The following is a 19,131-nucleotide window of genomic DNA, read 5'->3' on the forward strand; positions in this document are numbered from 1 at the left end:
AATTGATTGTCTACTACTGTAATTATAGGAAACAGAGAGAAACTAATCATTTAAAAGAGTAAAACCGATTATTATGACATACTATCAAATCATCACTTCTATCTAGGTATAGTTAATTATAAATTAATTCATAAAGGCAATACCACAAATATAATATACATATGTATATTTTAGACTGCATAATCAAAAACAGACATATAGGGTGAGGACGTTAGGGGTAGGAATTAATAAGCATTTGCTTCCTCCTATTCCTTTTTGAACAAAAAAAAAAGGCACTGATATGGACTTGTTTTTTTATGTGTATTAACTTACATGTTCGAAATAAAGATTGATTGATTGACAATGATGCACTGAACTCTCTAGCACTGTGCTTAACTGATATTAACAAATGGATGACTAAGTTTAGGATGTTAGCTGACAGACACAACTTAAAAGTCACTTTAGATTCTGCTTGAGTTTTAAATCCCACATTGATTTCATCACAAAGACAGACTTCTTCCATCAGGAGTATGGCCAAAACACAACTTTCCTGACTCACCATGACTCTGAAAAACTCATCCTGCATTCATTTCCAGCAGACTGGATTGCTGTAACTCTCTTTTTGCTGGACTTCCTAAAAAGATTACCAGTAGACTGCATCTTATTCAGAATTTTGCTGCAAGGTTGTTAACTAAAATGAACACCACAAAGCACATCACTACAGTTTTAGCAGAGCTACACTGGCTTCCAGCATCTTACAGAACTGTTTTTAATATTGATTTAACACTCTTTTTCTTGCATATAAAATCCTAAATAAACTTGGACCATCTTGTATTTGTGAAAATCACTTTATATCCCATTTTGCGCTCTTAGGCCCTTCTTCCACTGACCGGGTGCCGGTGCCAGTATTTGAACCGTTCGTTTTTCCACTGCAAATGCACTCAGTGCTCGGCCAAAAAAATGGGTTCAACACGGGCCCCGCAAGCTAGCTGGTCTCCAACCAAGAATGTGTGATGAAAGCGGCAGAAGGGCATGACTCTGCCATCTTAACGTAAAGTTTTCTACCACTATTTCACTGCATGTGTGTATTACATGAGAAAAGCTATGCTTTTTTCACACACACTGTGTGTGTGTGTGTGTGTGTGTGTGTGTGTGTGTGTGTGTGTGTGTGTGTGTGTGCATGTATTTATATTTCTGAATTTATTTATGTATCTATATTTCTATTTGTTTATTTAAATATGTGTCCCCCAATCCTTTCTTAATACACACTATATTGCCAAAAATATTCACTCACCCATCCAAATCATTGAATTCGGGTCTCCCAATCACTTCCATGGGGTATAAAATCAAGCACCTAGGCATGCAGAGTGCTTCTACAAACATTTGTGAAAGAATGGGTCTCTCTCAGGAGCTTAATGAATTCCAGCGTGGTACCATGATAGGATGCCTCTTGTGCAACAAGTGTAGTCATGAAATTTTCTTGCTGCTAAATATCTGGGTTTGGTGGTTGCCAGGAGAACGGTACTTGTCTGACTGCATTGTGCCAAGTGTAAAGTTTGGTGGAGGGGGGATTATGGTGTGGGGTTTGTTTTTCAGAAGTTGGGCTTGGCCCCTTATACCATGAGATTTTGGACAGTTTCATCCTATCAACTTTGTGGGAACAGTTGGGGGATGGCCCTTTCTTGTTTCAACATGACTGTACACCAGTGCACAAACCAAAGTCCATAAAGACAAGGATGAGTGAGTTTGGTGTGGAAGCACTTGACTGGCTTGAACAGAGTCCTGACCTCAACCTAAGAGAACACCTTTGGGATGAATTACAGCAGTGATGGGCTGATGGGCTCAAGTCAGAAAATTCAGTGAACAGCAGCAAAGGTGCTATGCTCTCCCCTGCTGCATTATCTGTCAATTTGTTAAAGATTGCACAACAATACTTCAGGAAGAAGATTTACTCTCTTGGGAAGAAGTAGAGTACCTAAATTAATTTTCAGCAGATGTCTCTATATACAGTATCATACCATGGTGCAAAGCCTGTGAGGGTCACTTTGTTAACAGAAGGCTCAAAATTCCTGCAGACACAAGCCTTTCATTGTGGGAATAAGTAGCTAATTATGTGTTCCTTTTCAGGAGCTGTCTTTATGTTACAGTAGTTAGCCTTTTCAAGTTGAAAGCCCTGCACTGAACCCTCATTATTGAGTACCATGACACGAACTTTGGTATTTACAGTAAGTCTACAGGCTTTACAACAAGCATCTACTGCTACAGAAAAAGAGGTTAATTGGTGAAGGTGCGACTAATTGACTGGCTGGCTCACTCATGACTCCCTTACTTTCCTAAAAACACTCCACAAAGAAAGACTCAAAGGATCTTAGAGCTGTACTGAAAAAGCTCAACTTAATTTCCACATTCAGATATTTTGACTTTCACACTCCTTAATCTTCAGTGACTCTAGCACTACTTTAAGCAAGAACATCAGTAATTCAAATCCAAAGAGTGCAATGGAAGATGGAAGAATGACAGATACGCACGTTATATACAGCTTAAATCAAGCGACTCACAGCAGGTGTAAAGAAAGTGAAGTACAAGGTGAAGTGCCATTTCCGTCTAAACAGCAAGGCCTTCGCTGACATTTAAAGGCCAAAATGTAGCTCGATTTTTTCTTTTCCTTCCATTTCTGTCTCAACAGCCATTGATATGACACTAGCCTCGTTTGAGACCCCTCTTCAATACCTGTTGATGTCAAATATATACAGTATGAATAAATTCAATATGTTAATGCATAGTATGGTCTGTGGTTTACTAGCAAGGCCACCTATGCATACAAAACCCATTCATCTGACACCAGTGTCATGTCAGCGCACAACTAATATCAACCTAAATGACGCAGGCTGCAGTCAACAGATTTTCATCAATAATTTCTCCTAACTGGTACCTACATGAAAATATTCCTCTTTAAATAAGCTTCATTTTGACAGAAATTTTTAATACAGATGTCTAAATAAAATGGTGCTATTAATACAAAATATTGATGTTCTTTCTTGGAAAAGTCACAGCGTGAGGATTAGCGTTTGGATTAACTCTGGCAAAGTCACAGACTAAGGCCGACACTTTACCTCAAAATCTGCATGTGTTGCCCACAATGGAATATTCTGAAATTTTGTGACCAAACAGATCTTGTCTTACATTTTATGTCAGTGCAGAAACAAAATTTCTAGGAAGTCAGACTCCAGAGTTATTCTCTGTCAAAGTTTTGCAATAATAGTACACCATTTTATTTATTTATTTTTTAAAATGTGATTCAATCAGCAAAAAGGTAAACACAACGCCAAGATTTGGCTATCCATCCTCTGTCTTGAAAATCTGGATGCCGCTCATTCAGGTCACCGCTCATGTGATTAGATTTCATTGCTGTGACTGGTCGAACTCAGGGTTATATTAGTTTTGGATTTTACATTATCGTTTAGTTTTAGTTAGTTTTTACTTTTTTTCTTTAATTCAGTTAGTTTTAATTAGTTTTCAGAGTGGTTTTGCTCATTTTTATTAGTTTTTATTTTTGGTTTATTGCTTAGTTTTAGTTTAGTTTCGTTAGTTTCAGTATTAGTTTTTCATACTTTGTCAGATGCAAGAGTCAAGGTACAAGAATAACTCTTGTGTAATAAATCTCAACAAAAGATCCCGTTTAAAGAAATTTATTCAACAACCACTTGTTTACAAACAGCAGCACTACGTGTTAAATGTGTGTAATATTAAGGACACACATGAACATCAACAGGGAGAAACAAAGAAAAACATGAACTCCCAAACTCAATAACTTCTACAATAAACTCCCAATAAAGTTCAGCATCAGTGCAGCAGATTAACAACAGCTTCTGTTTAGGAGCTAGCTTGGTTAGATGCTCGATATGTGGCCAACCTCATGTTGCATTTCTGCTTGTGTAGCTGGATTGTGTGTTGGTGAGCACAGCAAGCACGCACGCACGCACACAGCTGCCCGACGGCGCTCCCAGCTTAAACTTGGAGAGCGGAAAATGATCAATCCACAAGGCTTTTAACTAAAATGACAAACAAGAAAAGGAAGGTCAGTTTATCTATAATTTTAGTTAGTTTTTTAAATTCACAATACAATTTTAGTTAGTTAGTTAGTTTTAGTTTTTCATTTTAATTGTAGTTTTTATTTATTTCAGTTAACGACAATGTTTTTTCAATTTCAGTTTTCCTTATTTCGTTCGTTTTCGTTAACTATAATAACCCTGATCGAACTACATCATCAACAGTTCATTTTTAGACTTGTGTGACTATGTGGCACTTGTTTATATTTTACAAAAACACCAAATATTATGATTTGCCTGTTATGACTGCAAACTTTATGAAACATGGTGCAGCTTATGACAAGGACTTAGATACTTTTAATTATATCAAAATGAATTCTGCCATAACCAGTTTCTTCACAGATTTCTATTACAGAGGATCAGAGAATTGTGTGAATTTTGAACAGTTTTGATGATTGTTTTTTGTCCATAACTTTGTAACCCCTTGACTGATTTTAAAAATGTAAAAAGCATCAGATTTGCCTTGAATTGCACTATTGTTTTTGTATCAAAATTAAGATAATTTAACATAATAAAAAAAAAAAAATCAGGTGGTTTTTCTAGGTCTAGAAGAACTGTACTATAAACTGTAATATAATCCCAAGATTGTTGTAGAAAAATCAGATGAAAATTATATTTTTAAAAAGAAACTGTTATCCTCCTGCAGCTCTCACCTCTTGTTTCTAAGCCCATCCCATTGACAGGCTTTGACATTTTCATGTGGGTTATACTGGCTAAAAATAAGAAAATCATGAGTTTTGGCCTCGCATAGGAAAACCTATTCCTTCCAGCAATGGTCTTGAGGGGTTTGCTACAAAGAGTGATTAAGTTAGTAAGGTACGTTGAGCCTGAAGCCGGAGTTTTCAGTATGAGAACGCAGCTTTTTAAAATTTATTTATTTTTTAACCTGTAGGTCACTATAATAAATTATCGTCATCCAGGGGAGGTTATGCTGAGAGTTCAATATTTATCATAAAACTTAATTACATTTTGATATTGCCAAAAAATTAAATGTGATTACTACACATTAGTTCCATTATTAGGCTTTGGGGCAATGTCACCTGAACACACTGATGGGAACCATCCCATCAAGCCTTGAGGCTGTGCAGATAGGAGAGCAACTGATTAAAAATAAAAAATAAAAATACAGCATGGTGACCTTATGAGTCTCTGCCCATTCTTGCATGACATCAGAGCAAATCAGGATAAAGTCGAGACTGAAGTTTATCAAAATGACAGCAGCTTTAAGAAGGGCTTATTGTAGGGCAAATAACTGAATGTGTGTTAAAAAAAAATGAGGTTCCACATTGGTTTCAATCAAGTCAAGCTCTACTTCATTTGACCTGATTAGCAGTAGACATCAAAACAATGATGTCCCCTTTTTATGATGAGTGGGTTTCTTTTTATTTTTTTTCCCAGGCCACATCATTCACAAGAACACATTGATTTAGATTCTCCCTTAAACTCTGCAACAAAGCCATGAGAAGGCATTTTTAACTGCAGACCAAAGTAAATGTTCTTTAAAAATATATCATTTTATTGAAGTTTTTGACTAGAACACCATTCAAGAGCCAGAAGGACCTAAAAAAGCAAAACTACTCTTGCAAGAATACCCTATAATCCAAGAAGTGACAGTGTCTGTGCCTCAAATGGATACAGCTGAAAGTAGTTTATGCACTTAGAACGACAATTTATGTACTTTTTTTGGTCCTGCCACATAGTACTCAGGTGGACAGAGATGTTATAAAGATTATTGTTCAGACAATATATTAGCTTATAATTTGCAAAATACATTTGCAAAATATAATCCTACAAGGGACCAAGTTTTGAATTGGTTTGTACTACATCTTTAAAAAAAAACAAAAAAAAAAAAACTTTAAAGGTTTATTTAAGTGAAACTTGAGGAAAAAGTGATGTGCTAACAAGCCCTTTTCTGCATGCAGCTAACAGCTGGATATTGTTTTCATGCAGAGAAATAGACTGAGGCCCTCTAGCAAGATTATCTTTTGAGACAGCTTAGAACAATATTTACATACAGTGCCAAAGTAATGAAAGAAACTCTTATTTCTATCAAGAAAGATATGACAGCTGGTGCTCTCATCTGGATATGTGGTATTGTCACTGTATCAATATTTGAGCTTCATTTTTATTGTCTTTTATATCATTTTTCCTTACTTTCCTTATTCTCATGCGTCGCATAAAAATAGCTATTAGCGTAAAAATGTTTTCCTTTTATTCTGTTAACTAACCTCTTTGGTTAGTTAACACAATTTCTAGAAAACCTGCAAAAGAAAATGCAATTTAATGTGCAATACCATCCACATCTGCCCCAAAACACATGAGGCAGAACTAGAGGTAGCAGAGTTGAAGATGTTCAGATTTTCAGTGGGAGTGACAATAAGGGACAGGGTTAGAAATGAGTATGTCAGAAGGACAGCTCAGGTTGAGCCGCTTGGAGACAGAGAAGCGAGGCTGAGATGGTTTCAACATGTGCAGAGGATATATCGGACAACGGATGTTGAAGATGGAACTGCCAGGCAGGAGGAAAAGAGGAAGACCATAGAGATGGTTCAAGAATGCAGTGAAGGACATGCAGAGGGTTGATAAGAAAGGAAATGATGGGCAGTGGGTGGGTTTCTGATGGGTTTCAATTTGTCCTCTTATTTTACCCACCTGCCTCCTCTCCCTCTGCCTTCACACAAATTCAAAGCACATATAAAAGGAGGCAGATGGAAATGCATCAGTTACTGCTCCACCTTCAGTAATGGCATACAACAGCAAAGTGTTCAGATCTACAGCTGACCCCAACACCCCAACATTGCTACAGGTAAGTGCTGCAGCTTTAGTACTTAAACTGATCATGTTATAGCTGCATATTTTCCTCTTTTATTAGTTTGTGTGTGGCTTTCAGTGTGCGAGATTCTGTTTTCTGAGGATTTATATTTAACAGCTGTGAATTTAATTTGAACATCACATAACTCCCTCACAGTGTTATTACTGCAGCTTCTGACTGTACATTTGTGGTTTTTACAGACTTTACTATCAAGTAACTCTGCACTGCAATGCACATTAATGTATTCTAATCAACTCATTGAAAACATTTTCAGCTCTTTGTAGGGTAGTAAACTATATATATAGAAGGTAGAGCTTAATGTAAACCACGTGTTTCACTGTATCACCCGTTTGCAGAACGCTGAAGTCTTTCATGATTAATAGGATAAGAAATGTTACGGTCACCTTGACTTTCAGCTCCCCATCCTCAAGTGAATGAAGCCCACTGCCTCACACAAATGCTGCAGCTTTGCTGGAAGTAGGAACTTTTCTATGTCTTGGATAGTGTCAATATTTAATTTTTCACATTAACAAGCAAATAGATTCAATATTTAAGGTGTGTTTTGACTAATTTTTATCAAGTCATACAAGGTCAGAGACTGCTGAATAGGTAACACTGAGTATACACAATATAGTATACTGGAGCTAACACTTCAAGGAATAAACAAACACCAGATGTATGTTAAAGAAAGCACCCACATTTATACATAGATTTTTTTCAAACTAATCCTGAACTTTGGCTTCCTATAACTTTCCAAATCAACTGCTCTTGAGATATAGATATCTATATTTCCATATCTCTATATCTACATACATACACACAAACACACACACAAATATGCTCTGAATACTTTTGACTATTTTGAATCCTAGTAAATGTGTCCTCAAGAGAAATCTCTCTTACTAAGTCACTTGGCAGAAAGAAAAATATCAGACCATTTCATTATTGTTCACACTGAATGGATACCCACGTTTTTAGAAGCCTTAAGACTGAGATTGCTCCTAATGGCACTGCTCCACTGTACATTTCACTTATGATTTTGCTATATAAATAAAGCAGACATCTCAGGTGAGAAGGCACCAATCTATCACCAATCTGCCCCATGATCTTTGACTTTCACCAACAATATGTGCACTTAAGCACAACCAAAACAAGGTTTTTGCTTTTGTTTTGTTTTTTTGCCATCATTCTCCTTGAGGAATTCACTTGTGTCTAGCTTGTTTTCTCATAAGGTATTCAAGAGCTTCAGAAGAATCAATGGCCTTTACTCTTGGCTTTGAGCTTAACTGAATGTTTTGTATGCAGATTAGGTCTTTGTTAATCATCTCATGTGGCGCAAAGTTATAAACAGTCAAATTAAAAGACAGGACTATAATTAGATATAACTGATGTTAACGTCTCAGAATAAAATATAAATACATGCTCAGTTCAACAGCAAAGAGGATCTTTCTCTGTGCCCAACAGTGCTAGAGTTTACATGTAAAAACGACCCGCCTCACCTCGCACTTAGAATACATCTTTATTACTATTGTTCAAAAAAATGATGAAAGACTGGTCAGCAGTTCTAAAGCTCTTTTGGGAACAAAGGACAAAATACACTATAGTGTAAATATAAAATAGAAATAAGATAAACATAGTGAGGTAGCATTGCAGAATAACAGTGCAAAATGCAAATGCAGTGCAAGAGATGAACATGACATGTTTAAAACTGGACTTCTAGTCCTTATATTACATTCTTAGGGAGGGGATGAAGGAGTATGCTTTTTACTGCTAGTGGGAGGAAACTGTTTTTTAACCTGTGGGTTTTGAACTTGATTGATCTGAATCTCTCTCCAGAGGGCAGGAGAAAGAATAGGTGATGTCCAGGGTGGGTGTGGTCCAATATAATATAACTGGCATTTCCTTTGAGTTTGGCTAGAATGAATATCACAGAGGGAGGGTAAAGTCCCACAGATAACACACTCTGTATGTGGTCAGGGGCCATGTACAGCTGGTGGCCCATCAAAGAACCAAATGTGGCAAAAAAACAAAAAAGAACAAAAAAAAAAAAACCCTCACAGTTAACATAGTATTATCATTATAAAACATGAACAAGACTGTGGGCATATCCTGACATGATGAATGAAACCATAAAATAAATGTATAAGTCAGGATAGCATTCATTCATAATAGAAAACCCAACAGACATCTTATTACCTTCTGCAAAACTATTTTGCCCTAATTTGGAACCTTGCCCTAAACTTTTATCCAAATAGTTTTAGTTATCCCCGGGTTAGTAAAATATATAGTACCAGTCAAAAGTTTGGATATGGGTGACTGTGTCCAAACTTTTGACTGTTACTGCATATTCCAGCAAAAAAAGGTTTCCAATATTAACAATGCTCCTTAATTCACAACAATTTTAAGCATGCTATAAGAGATTGCTATTCTGTAATTATTGCTAACATTTCTCCAAAACCTTTTGGTACAAGGGTGTATATTACATAATGCCTATTTATATAATATCTAACAATAAGCCAGATATAATGCAAGGCACAAGGTATTCACATCATATTATACGTGTGTGTACAGGAATATTACTATATAATGAACCCATACTACATAATCTGCTGATATCAATGAATTTTATGTGTAACATCACTATAATCATAAGGCAAGCATGTCATTTACATTTGAGCAATACTGCTGAGCAGTAGGTATGGCTTTAATATTGCTCAATAATGAGTCATAGTCTGTACTATTTATGGCCACGAGTCATCCTTGACCAACATGTTTGACAATGTTCAGCCAATTGTAAGTTGGCATCACAGGCTAATCAATAAGGCTGCTCCCTAGAACTGATGTTTCTATAAACGGACTGGCTCTTTACCTAGAAATTCACTCTCACTATCTAGCTACTGCCAGCTGTTCAGTGACCTAGGTCAGTTGCTAGATATGGGGAATCCCCACTTTTTCCATTTCAGTCAATAATGGTCAAGCAAGCATAGCCAATCACACAGCACAATATAATACTGTAATATTATCAGGCTAAGCCAATCAGGCATGAAAAAAGAAGCTGCATATCATTAGCATATATTATCATAGCATTAGCAGTCAGAAATTCCCCCATGTTGTTTACTCTCCACTTTAGATAAATACATATAAAGTGTACAAAGCATACTAAACATCCAGGAATGTGAATATCGTTTTGCACTTCTTTGAAGAGTAAAGAACACATATGCCAAATTTCATGGCTCAAATCCTTGTGGTTTTAGAGTCTATAGACCAGAATAGTAAAACCTCACTGATGGATGCCTGGACGGACAGTATGATAACAACAACAACAACAAAAAAAAAAAAAAAAAAAAAAAAGAAATCACACAAAACGACAAAAATCCTCCTGCTTTATTTTGCAAAGCTGTATGGTGATTGTTACTTCTTTTTTTTTTAAAGTAAGGTACAATGCTCTTCATTTTGAACTGATTACTAAAGAAAAAGAAAAAAAAACCATTTGACCATGGGGAAAAAAAAGGGGTCTGTGACTCGATGATCTGGACATTGTCCTTTCTGTTCTCCCCTGTGCAGCTGGTGAACCACACTGTGCAGCAGTAGGTCAGAAGGCTGACTACTGTTGATCAATAGAAGCTGGTCAGCAGGTGATAACAAAGGTGGGCATGCTTTAACTTCCTCAGCAAGTAAAGCCTTTGTTGAGCCTTCCCTTTCCCAGCTGATGACAGTTACGTGTGGTCCAGATGACATCAGCCAAGATGTGAACACCAAGGAACTTAAAGCTTCCTACCCTCTCTACTTCCTTCCCATGTATGCAGAGGGCATACAGTTTCCTGAAGTCTATCATTTTCTTGGTTTTTTTTGTGTTTAAATCCAGGTAATTGTGATAGTACTAGTCTGTGAGATGCCTGACCACCTCTCTGTAGGCAGTTTCATCATTGTCTAATATCGGTCCTGTTATTCAGCAAATTTTTACAATGGAGTAGATGAGAGGACTGAGGATGCACCTTCATGGAGTGCCAGTCAGTGTTCAAGACTAAAGTGGATGATGTGTGATCTCCGATCCTGACATTCTGGGGTCTGTTGCTCAAGAAGTCAAGGATCCATATCCACAGTGAATTCACTATAGTGTAGAGGGTTACCACATTCCCCTCACAAGTGAGAGGTCCCTGGTTTGTCCCTGGGAAGCAACACAAAGCCAACTTTGTGCAAGGCATCACAACCTAGTGTACAACACCTGCCAATTCCAAACCCAGATAAAGAAGGTGGTTGCATCTGGTGTACAAACCTATGGTGAACCAAATATGCAGCTCAATCTGCTGTGGGAAATAAGGGAGCAGCTGGAAGCTGTAAAGGCAAAGTTTTTTGCCTACACAACAAAAATTTCAGTGTTTTTGAAGGCAGAATTTGCATGAAGCTGGAATTTTATTGTTAACTTCACAGAAATATTGGAATTAGGCGAACAAGAAAATTCAAGTTGCCAGAACTCTTGCAAAGTAAAGTCAACAACAAGTTGAGAAAACTCAAGGCTAGTGTATCACACTGTCTTGATATTTTGAGTCCCCACCCCCCCATCTTCCCCAATACAATCATGCTCCATGGTGAATTTACAGAACATATAATGTAGCTTGGAACACTAGCTAAAGATAAATACAATTACTGAAGTGTGAAATGAAAACATGGTTGCAATATCATCTGTCCACACCTACAAATGCTGGAACAAATGTTTAGTCAAGATATTGTCATAATACAGTAATTTGCAGTAAGCACCTTTTCATAAAAACATTTATTTTGAGCTGGGGCAAATATTAATTTATGCTAATAGAATTTCAGTCAGCAAGCATATGAACACTTGCAAACACCCTCACAAAAATCAAGAAAATAATTTGGATATCTGCTTCAGTCAACCCCCCCACCCCCCCCAAACAAACAAACAAACAAACAAAAAAACAAAAACAAACAAACAAAAAAAAAACTCTTTTCTGTTTCCATGACAGACATTTAAGAAAAGTTATATTTTCCTTCACAGGGTAGCTGCCGAAGAGAGTTGATGCTTAAAGATAACCTAAGGTTAACGTAAGTTAAACCAATGCAGGATTATGGTAATGAGATTGACATTAACTGAATGGGCAAGTAAAACATCTTTCAGCCTCTCAGGCTGAGACATCAACAATGATAAATGTTCAAATTTTAGCTTCTGCAAAGTTGCTGTTATAGTTTTGTACTGGTGTTACAACTGGCAATTCAATAAGGAGGACAGACCATTATTCAAGTTCTTTATTACTCACAGACACAACTGATGAGGGTTTCTTATGGAGGAAAAGTTCCACATGGCTTACACTCAAACAATCAGACTGGGGAGCTAATCAGCGCAACTCTTATTCCTCTGTTGATCAGTATATTTCTCAAAGGCACTGAGGTCATTATTTTTGAAGGGATGGACTTTATTTTAACACGAACATATTCTCAGTGATTCCAATCAAAAGTTTGGTATTCCTAAACATACTTATCTGACCTTCCATCTTTCCACATGAGACCAATTCCTGGGAGTAGTTACTATACTCTACACTCTCAGATATTTCACATGATGGTGAATGCACAAAAGCTAAGGAATCAAAAATGCCCTTCAAAATTATATATATATATATTATATATATATATATGATTGTGCTCCCAATTAAAATACATTTATAATGGATTTATTCCATAAACCTGCTACCAAATCTAAACTGCTCTTCTATGAGAGACAAATGGAAAGAACTGAAGTGGTCTCCATGTTCTCTGTGTCTGAGATAAGAAGGGTGGAAGAACATGAGCTGGAAAATAACTGAATAGATGAGTGGGGTATTTTTCATATATCAAATATGATATGAATATGAGACTATTAAATTTGAGACTACTGGTGCTGCCACGTGGGAATAACTTACATGCAATCATCTTCTCCCTTCGTGCTCCAATGGGGGTCTGGACACAGATTTCTACTACAGCTGCTGGCCACAACAGTTAGTCAAGCTCTACTATGACCTAATGCAGCTACGAGATTGTCTCTACAAATTTACATCACCTTAAGACTTAACTAATTAAATAATATATTCTACATTTGTCCCCCATGGGCCCATCCAAAATAAAAATAAAAATCTGTTCCAAATCTGACCAGTTCATATTTTTATAGTTGTGCAAATAAAGTCCCATATGTTTTGGCCACTGAGTCTCACAACCTAAATAACTGAAGCAGTTTATCAATAGATCTGCTTAAGCGCGACACATTTACAGCTACTGATCATATATTATGTGACAGGAAAGAATGCACAGTAGCTCTGAATGATTTTTTTCATTTTTAATTCCAAGGTAGTTTGTCAAATAATTTTATTGTAGGCATGCATACACTATGGCAGCAAATTTGAAAGGTGCACCAGCTAAACCAAAAAAAAAAAAAAAGGGTGGGGGGGGATCTGTGCTGTGCTCAGAGTGGAAGCTACTACTCCTCCTACTGCAGCAACTCGTAAACTATTTCACCTGTGTGTGTCAACTTCCATGGCAGTCTTCAAAAGTTACCCTTATTTGTTCATCTCCTCAGATAAATTTCTTTGTTACTCCCCTGTGGTTGGTCCTTTGTACTCATTTCCCTATCGCAAAAAAAAAAGAAAAAAAGAGAGACTACAGCACTGATCATTTCTACCTGACACTGAGTACAGGCAGCCATAACTTGCTACTTTTTTGAGGTTTGTTCCTCTCTGTTACTTCTTTATTTCCCAAAGCCATGGAGGACTTGTTTCTCTCTCTGCCCTGGACAGAATACTGCAGACCACTGCAATTTCACGCACCCATGACAGATAAATCTTTCTGCTTGGTTGGCCATGTATTGTCCACAGGCATGCAGTATTGTTGCATCTGATGAGAAGTTGCACCCTTTGAAAGTTGACATGCAGCTATCTTATTTGAAAACTCTTATTTTTTTGCCTGCCAAGGCAGCATTAAAGGAAATGAAAGACTGTTGGGTCTATCAAATTAGCTCTCTAAATGATTACATTACTGTATAAAGTACATTAGCATACACAAAGACAAGTATCAAGATGCATTTGTATTGAAATACAAGCTAAGCTGTCAATCAAAAAAAACACTGTAAGCTATATTTTTTTCATGGTCATGCAACTCTCACGTAGTGCATAGAAATATACACTGTGTGCCTTTACTGTGAGATCGCACTTTTAACCTTCAATAAATGAACGTTTAGTTTCTTTTTCAAACTGGCTTTCAACCCTCTTCCATACACCTCAATCATCAGATGCTATCCCACTGAGCGAGCCATGACAATGGGCTGCCTATGGAGCAGGACATGAGCAGAATATCAATGGATTCTAGCTGGCCTGAGCCACGCTGCTCTTCATCTCTCATTTCCCAAATGTGCGCCTCTGGAAAGAACAGGCCAAACCCTAGACTGATGAAGACATCAGGCAGCAGTGTTTTGTTTTTTTAAAAAATATTCCCTACACACTTCTAGGGCACTACTACCGATACCTGTAGCTACTGGAAACTGGAATACACATGAAGAGAAGAACAGGATAATTTTCTTGATGTTCATTGTAAGCATGCTCATGCACATACAGTACCGATATATTTCATCTCACTGAATCATTCCTTCCAGAAGAATATCCCTAAATCTGCAACAAACCTACACAGAGTCAAATAGAGAAATGTGTCAGACTTGGACATTAAGTTTGTGCCAAGGGTAAACTTGACTAAATACAGAAATTGTCTCAGTCAAACTTCACTGACCTGCACACTGCCCCTCAGAATACACTCTGCTGCATCCATTCTATTAAGTTATAGAATAAACAATTCACAGTATTTTAGCTCCTACACAACTGTATATATGAACTGTCTGCAGTTTAAGAAATAACAGTCTGATAACAGAGAAGCCAGCCTCATGACATGCACGTTCTCTTGTTTTATCATATATGGTGATCCCAACACCAAACACACCTCTTTTGGCTCCTGGGGGGTATCACGAGCCAAATCACACGTGTTTCTTACATTAGTGGTACTCAGAAAAAATAACCTCACAATGTTTTATGTGCTCGTCTGAGTAGGTAGAAGCATCGTATTACAGCTTTAATAGTGTTACCAAGAATGCACTAATGCAGACTAAAACACGAATGCCTTAACTATCGATTCTCTCCACGGGTGCACATTCTGCAAATTACATTAAGCCTCATGCGTGGAGCTTTGGATATACAGAGCGTTTGAGTAACTTGACGTGATGAGCTTGTAAAATACCGGGCATGGTCCCTGGGTAAAACTGTACAACATACAACGTGAGCAATAATCCTTCACTATCAATTTATCAATGTTCAAAGCGAATGCGTTGGCATCTGTGCGTAACAGGCTCCAACAGAAGATCAAATATTAATTGTTGTGTTGAGAGAGATTTTTTTTTTTTTTTATGTCTAGCACAACTTCACATATTGAATTCAAACAGCCTTAAGAAAACTCAAAAGTGACCAAAATGTATTCCCTTACCTCACGGGTGCAGCCGCTGTATTCCAAGTGCACCAAAGGTCATTGCGCAAATTTTCAGAGGACAAGATGCAGGAGTGATGTGAAGTAGGTTACACTGCACAATACCTAATCCTGTTGTTAGTGTCCTTCAGACGTGGTCAACCCTTTAATCTTCAAAGCGAGAGGGGTCGGAGCCTTCCGGGTGCAGACACTCCGTTTACAATCTCACCACTTACGCGTGTGGCTCACTTTCTCTTGCGCCGCTGTCAGACAAAGTTGTCCATATTTCTTTAACGAACGTGCACAAAAAATGTGAACGTTGTCCGATGCAAAAGTAGAAAGCGTCGGCGCGGTCTTCAGCGAAGCCCGTTTACCATTCCTGACAGGTGGCAAGTCCTACCACCCGCTGAAAAGATTCACACATCACCTAGCGGGATGCGGAGACGGCCGAAGCCATAAAGCGATTCTCCGGGCAGATTAGCAGATGAGTTGTGTTGGTTTTCACCCATTTCCTCTTTTCTTGCGCTCTGGCGCCACCCAAAGTTATACTGGAGTCCAAGTGTCCAGGATTCCCAAATGTGCTGCCCTTTAACAAATTTAGGCCAAGTAAATTCAGTTCACAAGCTGGACATTTTGAGACACAGTACCGGTGACGATGCTTTTATTTTGTGAGGTGCAGATTTTGACATTTAGCTTCATTCTAATATCAGTATTCAAATCTGAGTATTTGCATATCAGGAAAAAAGGAAATGAATCGGAAACTTTCTTGATCCCCACTAAACGTCCTCAATACAGTTAAAGCTGTCCACCCCAAGATGCGTCTGTGTAATATTCCTGCTGGATATCCTGCACTGCAGGGCTGGAACTTTTTCTTCCTTCTGCCGTCACTCTTCTGCCGCACCGCTTGCACCACTTCCTCATTAACCCAATTAGCTTCCGAGATTAAAGGCGAGACTTCCCCGGTCCCGAATTCCTGATTTCCATTTCCCTTTTCTTTTCTTCATTTATTTTTAATGTTTATGCCTAAAACGATTACTTGCTAATAAACCAAACAACCAACATGGTAAACTATTTTTTCCCCACTTAATCTGTCGCATCTAAATCTTAAATTCAGCCCTAATTCTAGACGGCTCAAGCACATTTTATTTTCATTTATTTCTTTGCAAATTGTACACAAAGCTTTACTAAAATAGATACATCCTGCTACCAAAATCGACTTCCGTTTTGGGATCTCAGAAATCCCAGCAACAAAACATCCTGTCAGTCAGCCCTGTTTGTTTTCACTCTCTTTTCTTTATGTTCTTCCTCACAGTTCATACAGTAATATCATTTCACTTCTGGGACATTTCTATTTATCACCTTCATCAAAATATGCAGTTTGTGGCAAGAAGAATGGCTATCACTTCAAAATGATAATAGCTTTTAATGACACCATTTAAAGGGAAAGTGTAGTTATTATTTTTACTTATGTAAGACCCTGAACAATGAATTATTGCAGCCAGTGTCAACAAAGCAAGCTGTATCACTGACACTGACCCTTTATAAGTGTGAGCATGTCTGTTGGCTTCTTGTACATAAATATTTTTTGCTTTTGATTGAAGAGAATGAAGTATAAAAGGGATTAAATGAGATTCTACACTGCACAGAATTATTTATAAGTGCATTATACTTAATTTCATGTCTAAGGAAAAAGGAATAAGAAGGGGATGTTTTTAGCATGCAATGTCTTAAACGTCGACAAGCTGCGTAGTATGTCTCTATCTGGAAGGACTGGATAGATCAGTTGCGATTTGTTCCCGTCTTTACCGTAAATCTTATAAGCACAGTGAAAACACCCTCAGTATCAAGTGCATTAGATATAAGTGCTGAATCTGTATGTGTGATAGCATAGCATAACAATGCCTACATGCCAAAGAATTTCCTGAGCTTATCCTTACACTGATCCTATATAAGCCCTGATCTGGAAATCTGCATGCAAATTTCATCAGCATTTATAATGTTTTCTTCTCACAACTTTTCAGTTTCTTGCAAAGATAGGGAAGATTAGGCCTAAACCTAAGAACTAAATAGAGAATTAAATCAGATGGATCACAGCTGGGGTCAAATTTTGCTTGCAAAAATGGGGGACATAAACAACCCAAACAAAAACCCTTAGTAACAGACCAAAGACATTTTTTGATAACTTTAAAATTGGCAAAACTACCACTGTTCCCTGCTCAAACAAAATCAGTAAGTGATATGTAGTTGGCTAGTTAGTATTACAGATTAGGTCAACCATGAACACAGCCAAAGCCAATCAAACAATTATGAAAAAGGCCACAAAGAACTATAATGAATATCAACAGGTTCAGAAAGACTACAAAGAAATGCATCCATTTTATTTTGCTTATCGAGTTCAGGGTTGCAGGAGCCTATCCCTGCTGTCATAAGGGAACAGGCAGGATACACCATCAACAGGATGCCAGTCTATCACAGGGACAAGACATAGAGACAGGCAATCATTCATGCTCACACTCACAGCCAATTTATAATCACCAATTAACCTGACACAATGCATGTTTTTGGACTGTGGGAGGATGCCAGAGTACCCAGAGAGCACACACAAGAAGAAAATGCAAACTCCACACAGAAAGGTCCCAGACTGGATTCAAACCCAGAGCCTTCTTGCTGTGAGGTGACACTAGTAACCACTGCACTGCTGTACCACCTTGGACAGTTGAAGTGACCATAAAGAAATAGAAAGTGAATAGAAAACAACAATTAGCAGAAGAGCTTTTTATAGGGCTAATTTAGTGTTACTGATCACATGACATACAAACACAATACAAAGACACAAATAGTAACTATTTTTAAAATTTGGTTCTGTATAGGAGTGGTAGTGGTGTACATATCTGTGGCCAGGAGCAATGGACTGTAGAATATTTGGAGCTGTAAATTGCAAGCCAAGAAGTTGGGCTATAAACTTGAGTTTGAACATATTTTTATGAAAGCTAAGCACCCCTGAAAAGCAAACAATTTGTTTAATGTCATTCTAAGTTTCCCATTAATTTTTCATCCACACTATTTTGATTTTATGTTACATTCATTATTTAAAACTCATGTAATTATTCTACAGCTCATAAGCACCGACTCTCTTACACTAATAAATGTGTCATTATGTGATTTACAGCATGCATGTGAAAAGGACAATAGTCAAATGGACTCATCTAATAACAGTTAATTTCAATTTACCAGATCTTGAAGAAAGATTATTTGTATTTGCAATTTTATTTTTAAAACTACAAATTGATTTATAGCCCCACTTAAGAAAAAAAAAAAACACTTTAAAATACCAGTTTCAGTTTAACTATGTGATGTAGTATGAGAATAAAAATTCAGAAAGCTGCTTCCTGGAATAATATTATCTTAATCAGTATTTTCATTCTATAGTGTGACAAACCTAGATTTTCCTTTCGGTATATCTGCTTGTGGCACTGAATGAAAGATGACATATTATGGTTATCAGGGACATTTAAAAACATTATGCTCACGAAGAGGATTTCTCATATTCATAAGCAGAAGAAGATGGATGGATGGATTGGATGGATGGATGGATGGTTCTTACAAGAATGATATAGAAGATGGATGTTAACACAAATGCAAAAATATCCTAAATTTACTTTCTTTCTAATGGACAGGAGGGGCCAGACTTCGATTGTAAAGAGGTCTGTGTGAACTTGATTTATGACTTCAGTGAACACTGTC

At 37.3% G+C, this 19,131-nt stretch overlaps 1 protein-coding gene across 1 annotated transcript in view; it reads right to left on the reverse strand.

Moving 5' to 3' along the window:
- Positions 1-15,576, reverse strand: part of LOC115793047 (protocadherin-15-like) — a 232,811-nt gene extending 217,235 nt beyond the window's left edge. Inside the window, exon 1 of the mRNA XM_030747761.1 lies at positions 15,409-15,576. The gene's annotated coding sequence lies outside the window, so the exon portion shown is untranslated. The remainder of the gene's footprint in view (positions 1-15,408) is intronic.
- Between the last annotated feature and the right edge of the window lie 3,555 nt (positions 15,577-19,131).

The sequence above is a fragment of the Archocentrus centrarchus genome, chromosome 15 (genome assembly GCF_007364275.1).
Source record: "Archocentrus centrarchus isolate MPI-CPG fArcCen1 chromosome 15, fArcCen1, whole genome shotgun sequence".
Classification (NCBI taxonomy): domain Eukaryota; kingdom Metazoa; phylum Chordata; class Actinopteri; order Cichliformes; family Cichlidae; genus Archocentrus; species Archocentrus centrarchus.